The 15,783-nt window shown below is 40.8% G+C and overlaps 1 protein-coding gene across 12 annotated transcripts in view; it reads right to left on the reverse strand.

Moving 5' to 3' along the window:
* ARHGAP6 (Rho GTPase activating protein 6) overlaps window positions 1-15,783 on the reverse strand; it is a 491,169-nt gene that overhangs the window by 107,700 nt on the left and 367,686 nt on the right. The gene's annotated exons all lie outside the window — the stretch shown is intronic.

Raw genomic sequence — 15,783 nt, forward strand, 5'->3', positions numbered from 1 at the left:
GGGGTGCTAATATAAATGGTATTGTGGTATTAATTTCAAATTCTACTTGTTTATTGTTGGTATATAGAAAAGCGACTTTGTATATTAACCTTGTGTCCTACAACCTTGCTATAATTGCTTATTAGTTCCAGGTTTTTTGTCGATTATTTTATTTATTTATTTATTTTTAATTTTATTTATTCATTTTTGGCTGCACTGGGTCTTGCGTGGGCTTTCTCTAGTTGCGGTGAGCGGGGGCTACTCTTTGTTGTGGTGCGCGGGCTTCTCATTGCAGTGGCTTCTGTTGTTGTGGAGCATGGGCTCTAGGCGCACGGGCTTCAGTAGTTGTGGCACGTGGGCTCAGTAGTTGTGGCTCACGGGCTCTAGAGCGCAGGCTCAGTAGTTATGGCACACAGGCTTAGTTGCTCCATGGCATGTGGGATCTTCCCGGACCAGGGCTCGAACCCGTGTCCCCTGGATTGGCAGGCAGATTCTTAACCACTGTGCCACCAAGGAAGACCTTTTCGATTATTTTAGATCTTCTGCATAGATGATCACAACATCTGTGAACCTGGTAGAGATCCAAGAGGTAAAACTTGCAAAAGTGTGGAGGTCTCCTGATGACTGGGTTTTCCTGGAGTTTTTAACTCTGAGAGTGGTCCACACTGAGTCTCTAGCAATTCATCTATTACAGTTCAGGTTTCCCTACCCCAGCACTGGTTCCCTTGGAGACTGCTGCTCCAATAAGTTGTGATTCTCTGTATTCATCTGTTGGTTTCTCCAGTTTTTGGAGGCATCAGTGTGCGCTGTGACCTCCCTTCTCTAATGGATCTAAGCAGAGTTGTTAATTTTTCAGTTTGTTCAGACTTGTACTTGTTAGGTGGAGTGGTGTCTTCCAAGCTTCTTAAATGCCAGACCAGATACCCAAAGTTCTGATGCAAATTTTTAAAGATAATATTTACATACCATAGAATTTACCATTTTATAGTAAATGATTCAGTATTTTTTTAGATATATGCAGATATATGCAACCATTACCATTATCTAATTCCAGAATATTTTAATCACCCCCAGAAGAAACTCTACTAGCAATCACTCTCCATTCCCCTCTCACCTCCAGCCCTGACCACCACTATCCTACTCTATGTCTCTATAGATTTGCCTATCTTTGACTTTTAATATAAGTGGAATTATACAAAATGTGGCCTTTTGTTTCTGGTTTCTTTCTCTTAGCATGTTTTCAGGGTTCATCAATATTGTAGCATGCATTAGTACTTCATTCCTTCTTATGGCTGAATAACATTCACTGTATGGATATACCAACTTTTGTTTATCCATTCATCAGTTGATGGATATTTGGGTTGTTTCCACTTTTTGGCCATTTTGAATAAAGCTGCTGTGAATTTTCATGTGAACACGTTTTCAATTCTCTTGAGTTTACGCCTAGTAGTGGAATTGCTGGATCATATGATAACTCTACAAATAGCCAAACAAAGCCAACAACAAAAACTTAAACAACGTGAGTTTGAACACCAAGATTTTAAAATAATTTTAGTGCAAAACTCATTTTCCACTTCATTCCTTTCATGTGAGATAAAATATCAAGTACAAGCAAACCCATACAATGCTTCCACTTCATATAGATTGGCTTTTGGAGCTTTTACCAAGCAGTGAGAAGGAATACAATTCTTCAGTTTCTTTTCTCTTCACAAGCTGATGATCATGAGAGGCTTGAAAAATTTAAACATTTGGAGTGTTCATTTTTTTAGAAACTGAGCCAGGTAATGTCTCTACCAAAAAGAGCAAGTAAACTCTCTTAATCCCTTTATGTTCATATTTTAATTCCAATGACTAAGTGTTGATATCTAGCCTGGCAATTTTACATGTTAAAATAAAGTACAGTTCAGATCCCAGTTCCTTTCAAGGAGATATTCTTGTCTATATAAGGAGAGAAGCTAAAAACAAAATGCTGCACAGAACAGTTCAGTAGCCTTGTTTTAATTACTCTTGTGTTCTTTGATTTTATTGCTCTTCAGGTGAGGAAAAGCCAGAAGAGCTTAATACCTCCTGCAAGATAGTCATTCCATACTGCAATGCTTAATAGGGTCAGAAGCAAATAAACAAGAAAGATAATCACCCTAGCTTCTTTCTGGCTCTACAGAATAGACCCTCACAGTCTCCACTGTCAAAAAAATGGAGAAGGGCTTCCCTGGTGGCGCAGTGATTAAGAATCTGCCTGCCAATGCAGGGGACACGGGTTCAAGCCCTGGCCCGGGAAGATCCCACACGCCGCAGAGCAACTAAGCCCATGTGCCACAACTACTGAGCCCACGTGCCACAACTACTGAATCCCGCATGCCTAGAGCCCGTGCTCTGCAACAAGAGAAGCCACCGCAATGAGAAGCCCGTGCACCGCAACGAAGAGTAGCTCCCACTCGCCGCAACTAGAGAAAGCCCGCGCACAGCAATGAAGATCCAACACAGCCAAAAAGAAAAGAAAAAGGAAAAAAAAAAGAAAAATGGAGACGCCACTGAGACAGATAATGTGGTTGGCAGAATAATGGCCCCCCCAAAGATGTTCACACCCTAATCCCTGAAACCTGGAAGTAAAGTTGACCCTTGAACAACACGGGTTTGAACTGTGTGGGTCCACTTATGTGCAGTTTTCCCCCCCAGTAGTAAATACTACAGTACTACACGTTCTGCGGTTGGTTGAGTTTGCGGATACGGAAGCATATATGCGGAGGAACCCCGTTTACTGAGGGCCCCTGTAAGTTACATGCTAAATTTCAACTGCGCGGGTGGGGGGGTGTTGGTGCCCCTAACGACACCCCCCCCTTGCATTGTTCAAGGTTCAACTGTATGTTGCCTTACATGGCAAAAGGGACTTTGTGGATGTAATTAAATTAATGACTTTGAGATGTGGAGAGTCCCCTGGATTACCCATGTGGGCCCAATAAAAATATATGGGCCCTTGAAATAGGAGCACCTTTTTCAGCAAAGTTCAGAGAGGCAAATATGACTATGGAAAATTGGTCAGAGAGATGCAATATTTCTGGCTTTGAAGTTGGAGACAGGGTGCCATGAGCCTAGGAATGTGGGTGGCTCCTAAAAGCTAGAAAAAGCAAAGAAGTGGATTCTTCCCTAGAGCCCCCAGAAGGAATTCAGCCATCCTGACACTTTGATTTTGGTCCAGTGAGACCTGTGTCAGGTTTCTAACCTACAGAGCTGTAAGATAATGTGTGTACTGTTTTAAGCCATTAAGTTTGTGGTAATTTGACACAGCAGCAATAGAAAATGAACACAGAGGGAATCAAAATTTCTATGCCTACAAGGGACTCATAACTATTTAATGCAGGATTTTCCAAACTGTTCCATGATCAAGTAAGTCTGAGAAAGTTGTTCATGTGAGCCCCATCTTAAAGAATCACAATAACTATAACTAAGGAAAACTTGAGAAGTCCTGCAGAGGGAACATTGTAACTCAGAGTATCTTCTAGATACATTTGCTATAATCTCACCTCCTTTTCTTTTTTTCTTTTCAGAACATGTCTTCACACCCCTCAGATTCCTCAGAACACAGCTGGGAAACGCTGAACTAATCCCACCTGCTCAGTTGAGAACCTGAGACCCAAAGGGAAGAAGTGACTTGCCAAGATGGCACTTTGGCAACACAAAGACACAGCCCTGGCCTCACACTCATCTAGAACCCTGTCCAGAATGCCACTCTGTCCAACTGACAAGAAGACAACATTTCCTGGCACCCAGGTTTATCTAAGTTAGCCCTCTGGTGGGAGAAGATGTTATGAGGAGAGAATCGCCACAACAAAGCTCACGACATAAAATTCTCTACTCAATAATATCAAAAACAATATGGCTATTTTAGCACCGAACTTATTTTATTGTTTAAAATAAGTGTTCAACAAACTATTGAAAATTTACTAATTTCATATTAACAAGAAGAACACGATAAAATATATACTTTCCCACGGTGATTGAGCACGTTCCTAAAAACGCCCAATTCTGCTGCCAAAGTCCATTTTCCACAAATTGTGGTTTCCATAAATGCTAATTTGAGAAGGAACGGAGGTACAACCAAATGCTGCTGTTTTCCTTCGTAGCACTGAAATAATGCTTTCTCCACATTTCCCACTGCCTGTTCCAAGAACACTGTCCTTTGATGTCTTTCAGATATATGTTATCCACATCCTTTTTCAGAAACTGAATACTTGTTTCCACCACCTCGGTTTTTAAATAATAATAATAGTAATAATAATAAAGATTACAACTAATAAAGCTAACAACTTGGAATACTTATTTTCTGCCAAAGACTGTGCTACGTGCTTCACGTGAAGAACCTCATTGAATCTTTACAACAACGGATTAAGGTAAGTATTACCACTAACATCTCTATTTTACAGATGAGTCAACTGAGGCACAGAGAATTTGGGTACTCTGCCCAAGGTCACACAACAGGAAGTGGTGGAGCCAGAATCTGAGCATAATTTGATTTAGAGCCAGGGCCCTCTGTAAGCAGTAGCCCAGTGGTCCTCAGCTGGGGGTGACTCTACCTCCCAGGGGACATGCGGCAATACTTGGAGACATTTTTGGTTGTCGCAGCTGAGGGGTGGAGTGCTACTGGCATCTAGTGGACAGAGGCTAGGGGTGCTGCTAAACATCCCACAGTGCCCAGGACGGCCCCCCAAACAAAGAATGATCCCGCTCTAAGTGTCAAGAGCTTCGAGATTAGGAAATAGTGCCCAAGCCGAATGCCTCTCAAGGAGAGGGTATTTTGAATGGGCCAATTGTTGGTAAGATATGTGCTTCTCATTTCCAGGTTAGAATCTCTATCTGGGAAATGAGGTTATCTCAACCGGGGGTGGAGGGCACTTAGAGCCATGGGGTCTGTTTGGTGCATCTTCTCATAGCATCCATTTACTCAATAGTTTCAGGTGGCATTTTCGCACTATGCCCTGGCACCCTGGAACTCTAGGTCATTTAAATTTTTGTCCTTCAGTGGACACATGGGAGAGGCAGTAGCCCACTAGGAAGTGTCTGAAAAGGGCCAAAAAGAAGATTTTGGTTTTCATTAGCCTTGCCTCATAGCCCAGAAGACACAACAGCAGTGTCTGTGTCACAGATAATGGCAATAGCAAAGGGACGCAGCCACAGTGGGTTGTTTGGGATGTAGTTAAAATATTTTTGGAGAGCAGTTCTGCATATCTACTCAGAATGTAACTGTGCATCCCATTTGACCCAGCAATTCTACTTCTAAGAATGTATTTTATAGAAATACAGAAGGTGCAAGGTACCTTCACAAAGATATTCACCAAAACACCACCTCTGAGAGCTAAAAAAAAACAAACAAACATAAAAACAACAGAAATGCATGCCTATGTTCACCAAAACGTGCGCAAGAATGTTCATAGCGGCACTATTTGCAACAGCCAAAGACTGTAAACTATGCAAACGTTCATCAAAGTAGAATGGATGAATTGTGGTATACCAACACAATGCAACACTGTGTAGCAATGAGAATGAATAAACAAACTCCAACCACCTACAACAATATGGATGAATTCCACAGACATGTTGAATGAAAGAAGTCTGACACTAAAGAGAACACACTGTATAAAACCATTAATGCAAAGTATAAAAACAGGCAAATCTGTGCTGTGAAAAGACAGATTAGGAGTTACTGTTGGGGAGAAGTGACTGGAAGGGCGTTCAAGGGGGGCCCAGGGTGCTGGTCATGTTGTTTCCTCATCTGGCATAGGTGTGTTCACTTTGGGGAAACATTAAGTTGTAAGCTTATGTATGATTGTATGATAGGTGCACTTTTCTACATGTGCATTCTATTCTCTCTCTATATATATACACACACACATACATGCACATATAAATATCAACAACCTAAGTATCCATCAGTGGGTGACTAGCTACATAAACTACGAAATGGGATATCTACTCAATGGAATTCTATGCAGCCATTAAGAAAAATGAAGTAGCACTCTCTGTATAAACTTGGAAAGATGTCCACTATATATAAAGGTAAACAAGGAAGTGGCAGAACAGCATGATGTCTACTATAATTTTTACAGGAAATATATGTGAGCCTAAGCACAGAAAGAGCAGAAAAAATATTCTCAAATGGTTAATAGTAACTATTACTTTAGGAGGGGATTCTTAGGGATTTTAACATTCTGCCTAATGTATTTCAATATTGTTTGAATTTATTTACCAACATGTATTATGCTTGTACTCAGAGAAAAAGGACATAGAGAAAATTAAGATGAACAAAATATGCCTTACATGTGAGATCATTATTATTTCATCACTCAGGAAGATGAGGGATTTTGCTGGATGAAGGAAATGATAATGGAATAAACCTAGTGTCTTGCCTGCAGGGTTGCTAATTGCACCCAGTGAGGGTGGTCACGTTGGTTTGTTGCTGGCAGTCTTAACACTTGATTCAAATTAACACTTGTTTGCTGGGCTGCCCCACATTCTAATCTAGTTGTGGTGTGACCACCGCAAACAGGATTTTTGGCCACACAAAGAATGTGTCTACAAAATGGCAAAACAATTGGATTTGTTTGATTAAATGAAGAAAACCATATATTGAGAGGAAGGAAAAATCAACACAGCTACACCCAAAGTAACCTACTCAGATGGGTGGTTCATGAAATGCACTCAATTCATTGAATCAACATTTTAGCAGCCTCATGCGGACTCTGTGAGAGATTCTGTTTGAAATGAAATACTCGTGAATAAATCAAGAGACCATGAACAACACCGTTTTTGCCCACCATCAGCAAATGTTTTCTGGGTGCTCACCGTGGATCTGCCAGCATGCTAAAACTCAGTGGGTCCGATACTCCTATTTTATAATCAATTGCAAATGCTACTGTGTTGAGTGTACTTAATTCCACTCATGGCACTGAATGGAACTTCGCTTAAAAGAAAAAAACCCACTGATTTGGGCAAAGTTGATAGAACTACAGCTTTTCATATACAGTAAATGTCTAAGAGACATATATAACAATTCATAAAGTGGAACAGATTGTGTCCCATGGAGTTCAGCCCTGGTTGCACATTATATTCAACTGAAACAGAATTTCTAGGGGGCGGTACCTGGACGTAAATATTTGTAAAAGCTCCCCAGGTGATTGAAAAACACAATGACTTGGAGCCATTGCTCAGACCAATTAAATCAGAAGCTAGATGGAATGGGACCCAGACAGGAATATTATTTAAAAGCTACCCAAGTGGCTCTAAAGTGTAGTCTGCATTGAGACCAATTTCTTCTAAATTTATATTATAAAAGAAGTCAGAGGTGGCCCTTCAAGAAGCATTTTGTAAAGGGACCCAATATTACGTGGTTTCAGCTTGTGCAGTTTTATGAGAAAATTGATCACAAGGTGATATTCTACCATGTTATGGTTTCAGATGTTTCAGCTAATGTGTATATATTAGCTCCCAGTTTCTTAAGTGCTTACTAGGCTTAAACACTACTCCACGTACTTCATTGAGATAATTTCATTTAATCCCCATAACAATTCTATGAAGAACTGAGTGGGAACAGATCTTTCCAGATGAACCACCACACAGTTATGGTGGGGTTTTTTCCAGAAGTTTTGCTTTTACTCAATTTAATGGCTGATCTGTGAGACCCAGACTCTTTCAGATTCTCTACCTATTCCACTTTCTAACGGACGGGGTGGGAGAATAAGTTAAGGAAGAATCTAAATATATGCACTTAAAATCTTAAAAATATCTTTGGATGTTTGTTAAATAAACTTTTAAAATAATTTTAAGTCAGCATGAGTTTAAGGCATTCTGCAATATCCCTGATATAAACAAGAGTTAAAAGCAACATTCTGGAATTGCTATAGTCTATGAGAAATTAGGAAATTCACGTTTTATATTCACAAAGAAGCCATTGTACAACAGCAACCTACTCGTAAACACAACTCGAGTTTACCACCTTTAGTCTGATAGCACTGCCATGCACACGGCATCAAGTCCTAGGCAGCCAAGGTTACACAGACTAAGGCAGTACGAGAAAACACTTCCTTAAAATTGAGAGCAGGAAGTGGGCTAGTTATTACCTCCATAATTTTAAGATTGCCACTCTGAGCAGGGCAGATCTTGAGAACAAGAACAAACCATAGACACGATTTCCTTCAGCCCATTCATTTATAAACGGGTTACCAGGGAGGAAGAGGGCCTCCTGCACTCACGCATTTCTGAACGGAAAAAAGGTCACGCTTATAAACTGACTTTCTAAAATGTACATATTTCTTTTTTTTTTTTAATTTATTTATTTATATTTATTTTTGGCTGTGTTGGGTCTTTGTTTCTATGCGAGGGCTTTTCTCTAGTTGCGGCAAGCGGGGGCCACTCTTCATCACGGTGCGCGGGCCTCTCACTATCGCGGCCTCTCTTGTTGTGGAGCACAGGCTCCAGACGCGCAGGCTCAGTAGTTGTGGCTCACGGGCCTAGTTGCTCCGCGGCATGTGGGATCTTCCCAGACCAGGGCTCGAAGCCGTGTCCCCTGCATTGGCAGGCAGATTCTCAACCACTGCGCCACCAGGGAAGCCCCCTTTCTTCTTTCTCTAATTGCTTTAGGTGTAAGGTTAGGTTGTTTATTTGAGATGTTTCTTGTTTCATGACGTAGGACTGTATTGCTATAAACTTCCCTCTTAGAAGTGCTTTTGCTGCATCCCATAGGTTTTGGGTCATCATGTTTTCATTGTCATTTGTTTCTAGGTATTTTTTGATTTCCTCTTTGACTTCTTCAGTGATCTCTTGGTTATTTAGTCGTGTATTGTTTAGCTTCCATGTGTTTCTATGTTTTACAGATTTTTTCATGTAACTGATATCTAGTCTCATAGCATTGTGGTCGGAAAAGATACTTGATATGATTTCAATTTTCTTGAATTTACCAAGGCTTGATTTGTGACCCAAGATATGATCTATCCTGGAGAATGTTCCATGAGCACTTGAGAAGAAAGTGTATTCTGTTGTTTTTGGATGGAATGTCCTATAAATATCAATTGAGTCCATCTTGTTTAATGTACCATTTAAAGCTTGTGTTTCCTTATTTATTTTCATTTTGGATGATCTGTCCATTGGTGAAAGTGGGGTGTTAAGGTCCCCTACTATGATTGTGTTACTGTCGATTTCCCCTTTTAGGGCTGTTAGCATTTGCCTTATGTATTGAGGTGCTCCTATGTTGGGTGCATAAATATTTACAATTGTTATATCTTCTTCTTGGATGGATCCCTTGATCATTATGTAGTGTCCTTCTTTGTCGCTTGTAATAGTGTTCATTTTAAAGTCTATTTTGTCTGATATGAGAATTGTTACTCCAGCTTTCTTTTGATGTCCATTTGCATGGAATATCTTTTTCCATCCCCTCACTTTCAGTCTGTATGTGTCGCTAGGTCTGAAGTGGGTCTCTTGTAGACAGCATATATACGGCTCTCGTTTTTGTATCCGTTCAGCCAGTCTATGTCTTTTGGTTGGAGCATTTAATCCATTTACATTTAAGGTAGTTATTGATATGTATGTTCCTATTACCATTTTCTTAATTGTTTTGGGTTTGTTATTGTAGGTCTTTTCCTTCTCTTGTGTTTCTAGAACTTCTAGAGAAGTTCCTTTAACACTTGTTGTAAAACTGGTTTAGTGGTGCTGAATTCTCTTAGCTTTTGCTTGTCTATAAAGGTTTTAATTTCTCCGTCAAATCTGAATGAGATCCTTGCTGGGTAGAGTAATCTTGGTTGTAGGTTTTTCCCTTTCATAACTTTAAATATGTCCTGCCACTCCCTTCTGGCTTGCAGAGTTTCTGCTGAAAGAGCAGCTGTTAACCTTATGGGGATTCCCTTTATGTTGTTTATTGCTTTTCCTTTGCTGCTTTTAATATTTTTTCTTTGTATTTAATTTTTGATAGTTTGATTAATATGTGTCTTGGCATGTTTCTCCTTGGATTTATCCTGTATGGGACTCTCTGCACTTCCTGGACTTGATTGACTATTTCCTTTCCCATGTTAGGGAAGTTTTCAACTATAAACTCTTCAAATATTTTCTCAGGCCCTTTCTTTTTCTCTTCTTCTTCTGGGACCCCTATAATTCGAATGTTGGTGCGTTTAATGTTGTCCCAGAGGTCTCTGAGACTGTCCTCAATTCTTTTCATTCTTTTTTCTTTATTCTGCTCTGCAGCAGTTATTTCCACTATTTTGTCTTCCAGGTCACTTATCCGTACTTCTGCCTCAGTTATTCTGCTATTGATTCCTTCTAGAGAACTTTTAATTTCATTTATTGTGCTGTTCATCAGTGTTTGTTTGCCCTTTAGTTCTTCTAGGTCCTTGTTAAACATTTCTTTTCTTTTCTCTATTCTATGTCCAACATTTTGGATCATCTTTACTATCATTACTCTGAATTCTTTTTCAGGTAGACTGCCTATTTCCTCTTCATTTGTTTGGTCTGTTTCATTTTCACCTTGCTCCTTCATCTGCTGTGTATTTCTCTGTCTTCTCATTTCGCTTAACTTACTGTGTTTGGGGTCTCCTTTTCACAGGCTGCATGTTCGTAGTTCCCGTTGTTTTTGGTGTCTGCCTCCAGTGGGTGAGGTTGGTTCAGTGGGTTGTGTAGGCTTCCTGGTGGAGGGGACTGGTGCCTGTGTTCTGGTGGGTGAGGCTGGATCTTATCTTTCTGGTTGGCAGTGCCACATCCGGTAATGTATTTTGGGGTGTCTGTGAACTTAGTATGACTTTAGGCAGCCTCTCTGCTAATGGGTGGGGTTGTGCTCCTGTCTTACTAGTTGTTTGGCATGGGGTGTCCAGCACTGGAGCTTGCTGGCCGTTGAGTGGAGTTGGGACTTAGTGTTGAGATGGAGATCTCTGGGAGAGCTCTCATTGATTGATATTACATGTGGCCGGGAGGTCTCTGGTGGACCAATGTCCTGAACTCGGCTCTCCTACCACAGAGGCTCAGGCCTCACACCAGGCTGGAGCACCAAGACCCTGTCAGCCACACGGCTGCAGTGTAGCCCAAACTCTGCTTGAAAGAATAGTTTATCTGGACCATCTCTGCTAAAGATGGAGACCCCAGGCTAACCACGCCTCCTCACTTGTGAAATCTGGTTATAGCATCCAGGCACGCAATATGAAGGATCTGCGGTTTGGCTCCCTGCAGTTTCGGTTACCCACGGTCAACCACGGTCTTTTTCTTTTCCTTTGTGCTTAGTCTGGCTTCACTGGCTCACAGGGGGCCACATACAGAGGCCTCACACCTGGCACCTGGCACCTCAGACCAGAGTTTCTGGCGCAAAAGGCTGCAGTATAATTTTAAAGCTGAGTTAAGCAAAACTCTCTGAGAACCATTAATACACTTTTGTAGCTGTAGCAGAGAACATGCCAAATCCAAACTGATATACTTTTTGAATTATTGGCACCATGGTTCCAATGCTTCATAATGAAGGTGAAGACCACTGGCACATACCATTTTATTTTATTTTTTAAATAACAATTTCAATCTTTTTTAATACTCTGAAAAGTGGATGGTTTTTCCCACCAGATCTTTTTTTGAACAATAATTTTACCTCAATAACTATTGTGCTCCTTTCCCGTATTTTTTTTTTTTAGATTTGCCAGCTGCATTTTTTTGGTGGGGGGGCTGCATTGTGTCTCTGTTGCTGCGCGAGGGCTTTCTCTAGTTGTGGCGAGCGCGGGCTACTCTTGGTTGTGGTGTGAGGGCTTCTCATTGCAGTGGGTTCTGTCATTGTGGAGCACGGGCTCTAGGTGAACGGGCTTCAGTAGTTGTGGCACGCAGGCTCAGTAGTTGTGGCACACAGGCTCTGTAGTTGTGGCTCACGGGCTTAGCTGCTCTGTGGCATGTGGGATCTTCCCAGACCAGGGATCAAACCCATGTCCCCTGCACTGGCAGGCAGATTCTTAACCACTGTGCCACTAGGGAAGTCCCTCCTTTCCCCTATTTATCTCTTCACTATTTTCTAAAAGAAATCACAGAATTTTAGAACTCAGGGTTCATCATTCAGATCTTCAAGGACCCTGAAACAGTGGTTTTGCCACCACAGATGCTGGGTCTAGGCACCCACCCCACTTCTACACCTCTACACTCAGCTCAATTCTTAGGTAAGTGTGGATCTGTGGTTCTCGACTGGGAGCAATTTTGTTCCCCCTCTTCCACAGGGAACATATGGCCATGTCTGGAGACATTGTTGGTTGTCACAACTGGGGGAGGAGGTGTTACTGGCATCTAGTGGGTAGAGGCCAGGGATGCTGCTAACATCCTACAGTGCACAGCACAGTTCCCACAACAAAGAATGATCTAGTCCAAATGCCAAGAATGCTGACTCTGAGAAACCCTGCTGTAGAGGTTCTCAGAGATCCATTTTCCTACCACATATTGTATGATTCCATTTTTATGAAATGTCCAGAATAGACAAACCCATCGAGTCAGCAAGAAGATTGGTGGGTGTCTAGGGGTTAGGTGAAGGGAAATAGGGGGCAGCTGCTAATGAGTATGGGATTTCTTTTCAGGTGATGAAAATGTTCTGGAACTAGATTGTGGTGATGGTTACAAACTTTGTAAAGATACAAAAAAACATACTAAAACCCACTCAATTGTACACTCTAAACAGGTGAACTTTATGATATGTAAATGATAGAGCAATAAGGTTATTAAAATTCTTTTTATAGACTTTTCATTAAGTAGTTTTTATTTCTGACTAAGCAAGAGCATTTTTGAATAGCTCTAGGTTTACCTGGAGAATATTCTGTGGCAACACTTTTTAAATGCAACCCTATATTTTATAGGAAAGACATTAAAGACTTTTCCTTTTTTAATTAATCTATTTCTAGATGTTCCCATAATGTCATTATTTGGTCTGGGGCCCTGAGATATACTGCATTCATCTGTGAGCTAAGAGGTCAGGAGGGCCTGGGACAGGGTAGGTACCCAGGGGTCTGGCCTCTGCTCCACCTCTCATTGTGATGTAAAGGTGGCCAAGTCATCTGGCCACTTCCTGCTTCAACTTCCTCATTCCCGACGAACTTTCTTGTTAGAAACCCAAGAAAGCAAGGATGGTGAGAGCAAATGCTCAGTGCTTTACAACTGCCAACTATACACAACTCACATTCCTTGCGCTGGTATCCAGGGTCTCTCTCTTCCCACCAGCCACCTGCATTACTATTTTTCGATCTAAAACCTCTACTCCTGCCCAGCTGGTCTCCTTCCGCACACCCAAACACGCTCTGCATTTTTCCATTTCTGTTCTTTCCAGTGACAAAGCCCTATGATGGAATAGCCTCTACATCTATCCAAATCCTTTGCATCCCCAAAGCCCAGACATCATTCTACCTTTTTTCCAAAGCCTCTGGTTCATGGTAAACGATAGCAGTTATTTTAGGTGACGAACTGTACATTTAATTGCTAAGAGCATGGAAGCACTACAAGATGTCACCTCTGGGACCTCTTCTCGTACTACAGCCTTGACCTCATACCACGCCAGCACCACTGGCTTCCCGCCAGTTCTCCCACATTCCAAGTACGCCTCCATGTTGGTGCCTCTGTGCTGGCCCTTACCCTAGAGATGCTCAGGTTTTGTTTAAAACCAACCACCCTATTGAAACTTGCAACTCAGCACTTCTAATGCCCCTTAGCCAGCTCTCTTTTCCTTTTCCTTAGCCTTTCTCACCTTTTTAAAAAAAATCTCTAGTAGTATTTTATTTTATTTTTTATACATCTTTATTGGAGTATAATTGCTTCACAATGCTGTGTTAGCTTCTGCTGTACAACAAAGTGAATCAGCCATATGCATACATATATCCCCATGTCCCCTCCCTCTTGAGCCTCCCTCCCACCCTCCCTATCCCACCCCTCTAGGTGGTCACAAAGCACCGAGCTGATCTCCCTGCGCTATGCTGCTGCTTCCCACTAGCTATCTATTTTACATTTGGTAGTGTATATACGTTGATGCTTCTCTCACTTTGCCCCAGCTTCCCCCTCCCCTCCCCATGTCCTCAAGTCCATTCTCTATGTCTGCGTATTTATTCCTGCCCTGCCACTAGGTTCATCAGTACCATTTTTTTTTTTTTAGATTCCATATATCACCTTTTAACATATCATTTATTTACCATATCTATTGTTCATAGTTGCTCTCTGCGAGATTGTGAACAGGGATCTCTGTCTTTTACTCACTGATACACTCCATGAACGTAGAACATGCCTGGCACGTGGAAAGTAACCAATAATTATTTAAACATGTAAAATGCTAGAACATCAGATGGCACTTAATAAACTTTAGTTTCATCATCATAATTGTCATCATCATCAACTGTATCATCATGGGGCAACTCTTGTACTATTATTCCACACCACTGCACTGTCTTTAACCTTTCCTGTTTCTATATTTTATATAATGTATAAAGATGGTAAGCTTCTGAGGTTAGAGACCAATGACGTGTACATATTTTTGATATGTCGTTTTTTAGATTGAGATATAATTCACCTGCCATAAAACTCACCATTTTAAAATTTACAATTGAGTGGCTTTTAGTAGAGTCACACGGTTGTGCAACTATCACCACTAATTTAATTCCAGAACATTTCCATCATCCTCTCCAAAAAAACCCCAAACGCATTAGGAGTCACTCCCTATTTCTCTCTGCCCCACCTCCTGGCAACCATGAATTTAATTTCTGTCTCTAGATTTGCCTATTCTAGGTATCTCTGAAATGGAATCATACAATACATGGTCTTTTGTGTCTGGCTTTTTTCACTTAGCATAATGCTCTCAAGGTTCATCCACGCTGTAGGGTGTGCCAGTACTTCATTCCTTTTTATGGCTGAATAATATTGCATTGTATGGATAACATGCCATATATTTATATGTGTGCTATGCTTTGGATATTACAGATACTCAATAAATATTTTATCCCAATGATTTAAAAATTTTGGAGATATATGGCATGCTACTGAGAAGAGACTTAGCACATGACTACGAATCTCCTAAGAGCACAATGATGATGAAGATGATGCACTAGGTAATATAAAAAAGAGAGATTTTATGATTCTCAAGCTATTTTAGCACTATACTGGGGGAAATGTCATCTATAATTAGAACAAACTTGCACTCACTCCACAGAATTCTGTGACAGGTGACTGCATCTCTTTAATTTCATTTCAAGTAAAAATTCCTATGATAAAATGGATGTGAGTAGAATTGAATTAACTTCTGGTATTCCTGCTAATTTATTTCCTCAGAGTTATATCAACTTCAGATCTAGTTAATACTCCAAACAGACATACCATTCATGATGTGACTTTTTAAATAGAGGTTTGGAAATAATTCTCAACTACTATCACTGAGTTTTATATAATTTAGGGATGTGATGAAGAAAATACTAGCTGAAAGGCTGCTCAGGGCGCTGTCCATGTTCAAAGGGCCATGAGCTAAAACAATAACCGGAATGGATAACAGGAATGACAACACAGCCAAAACCGGGGACATCGCCCGTACTTAGGTCTTACCATATATTTCTTGTTCCCTGTAGAATTAGTAGATGATGTTAAAATAGTATTCTGACATTTTACATTCATGTCCCTGTGGGTAATTCCTTAAGAGATGAAGATGAAAGGTTATGCTACTAAACTGTAACAATATAAGAATTATCTGTCAAAGAACAATAGAAGAAATTCTGCGTATCAAATATGTGAGAACAATCATTTCCAACCTTTTGGGTGGTGAACTATTTCCTTTGTTTCTTTAAATTTGCT

The sequence above is a fragment of the Balaenoptera borealis genome, assembly GCF_965194805.1.
Source record: "Balaenoptera borealis genome assembly, chromosome: X".
Lineage (NCBI taxonomy): Eukaryota > Metazoa > Chordata > Mammalia > Artiodactyla > Balaenopteridae > Balaenoptera > Balaenoptera borealis.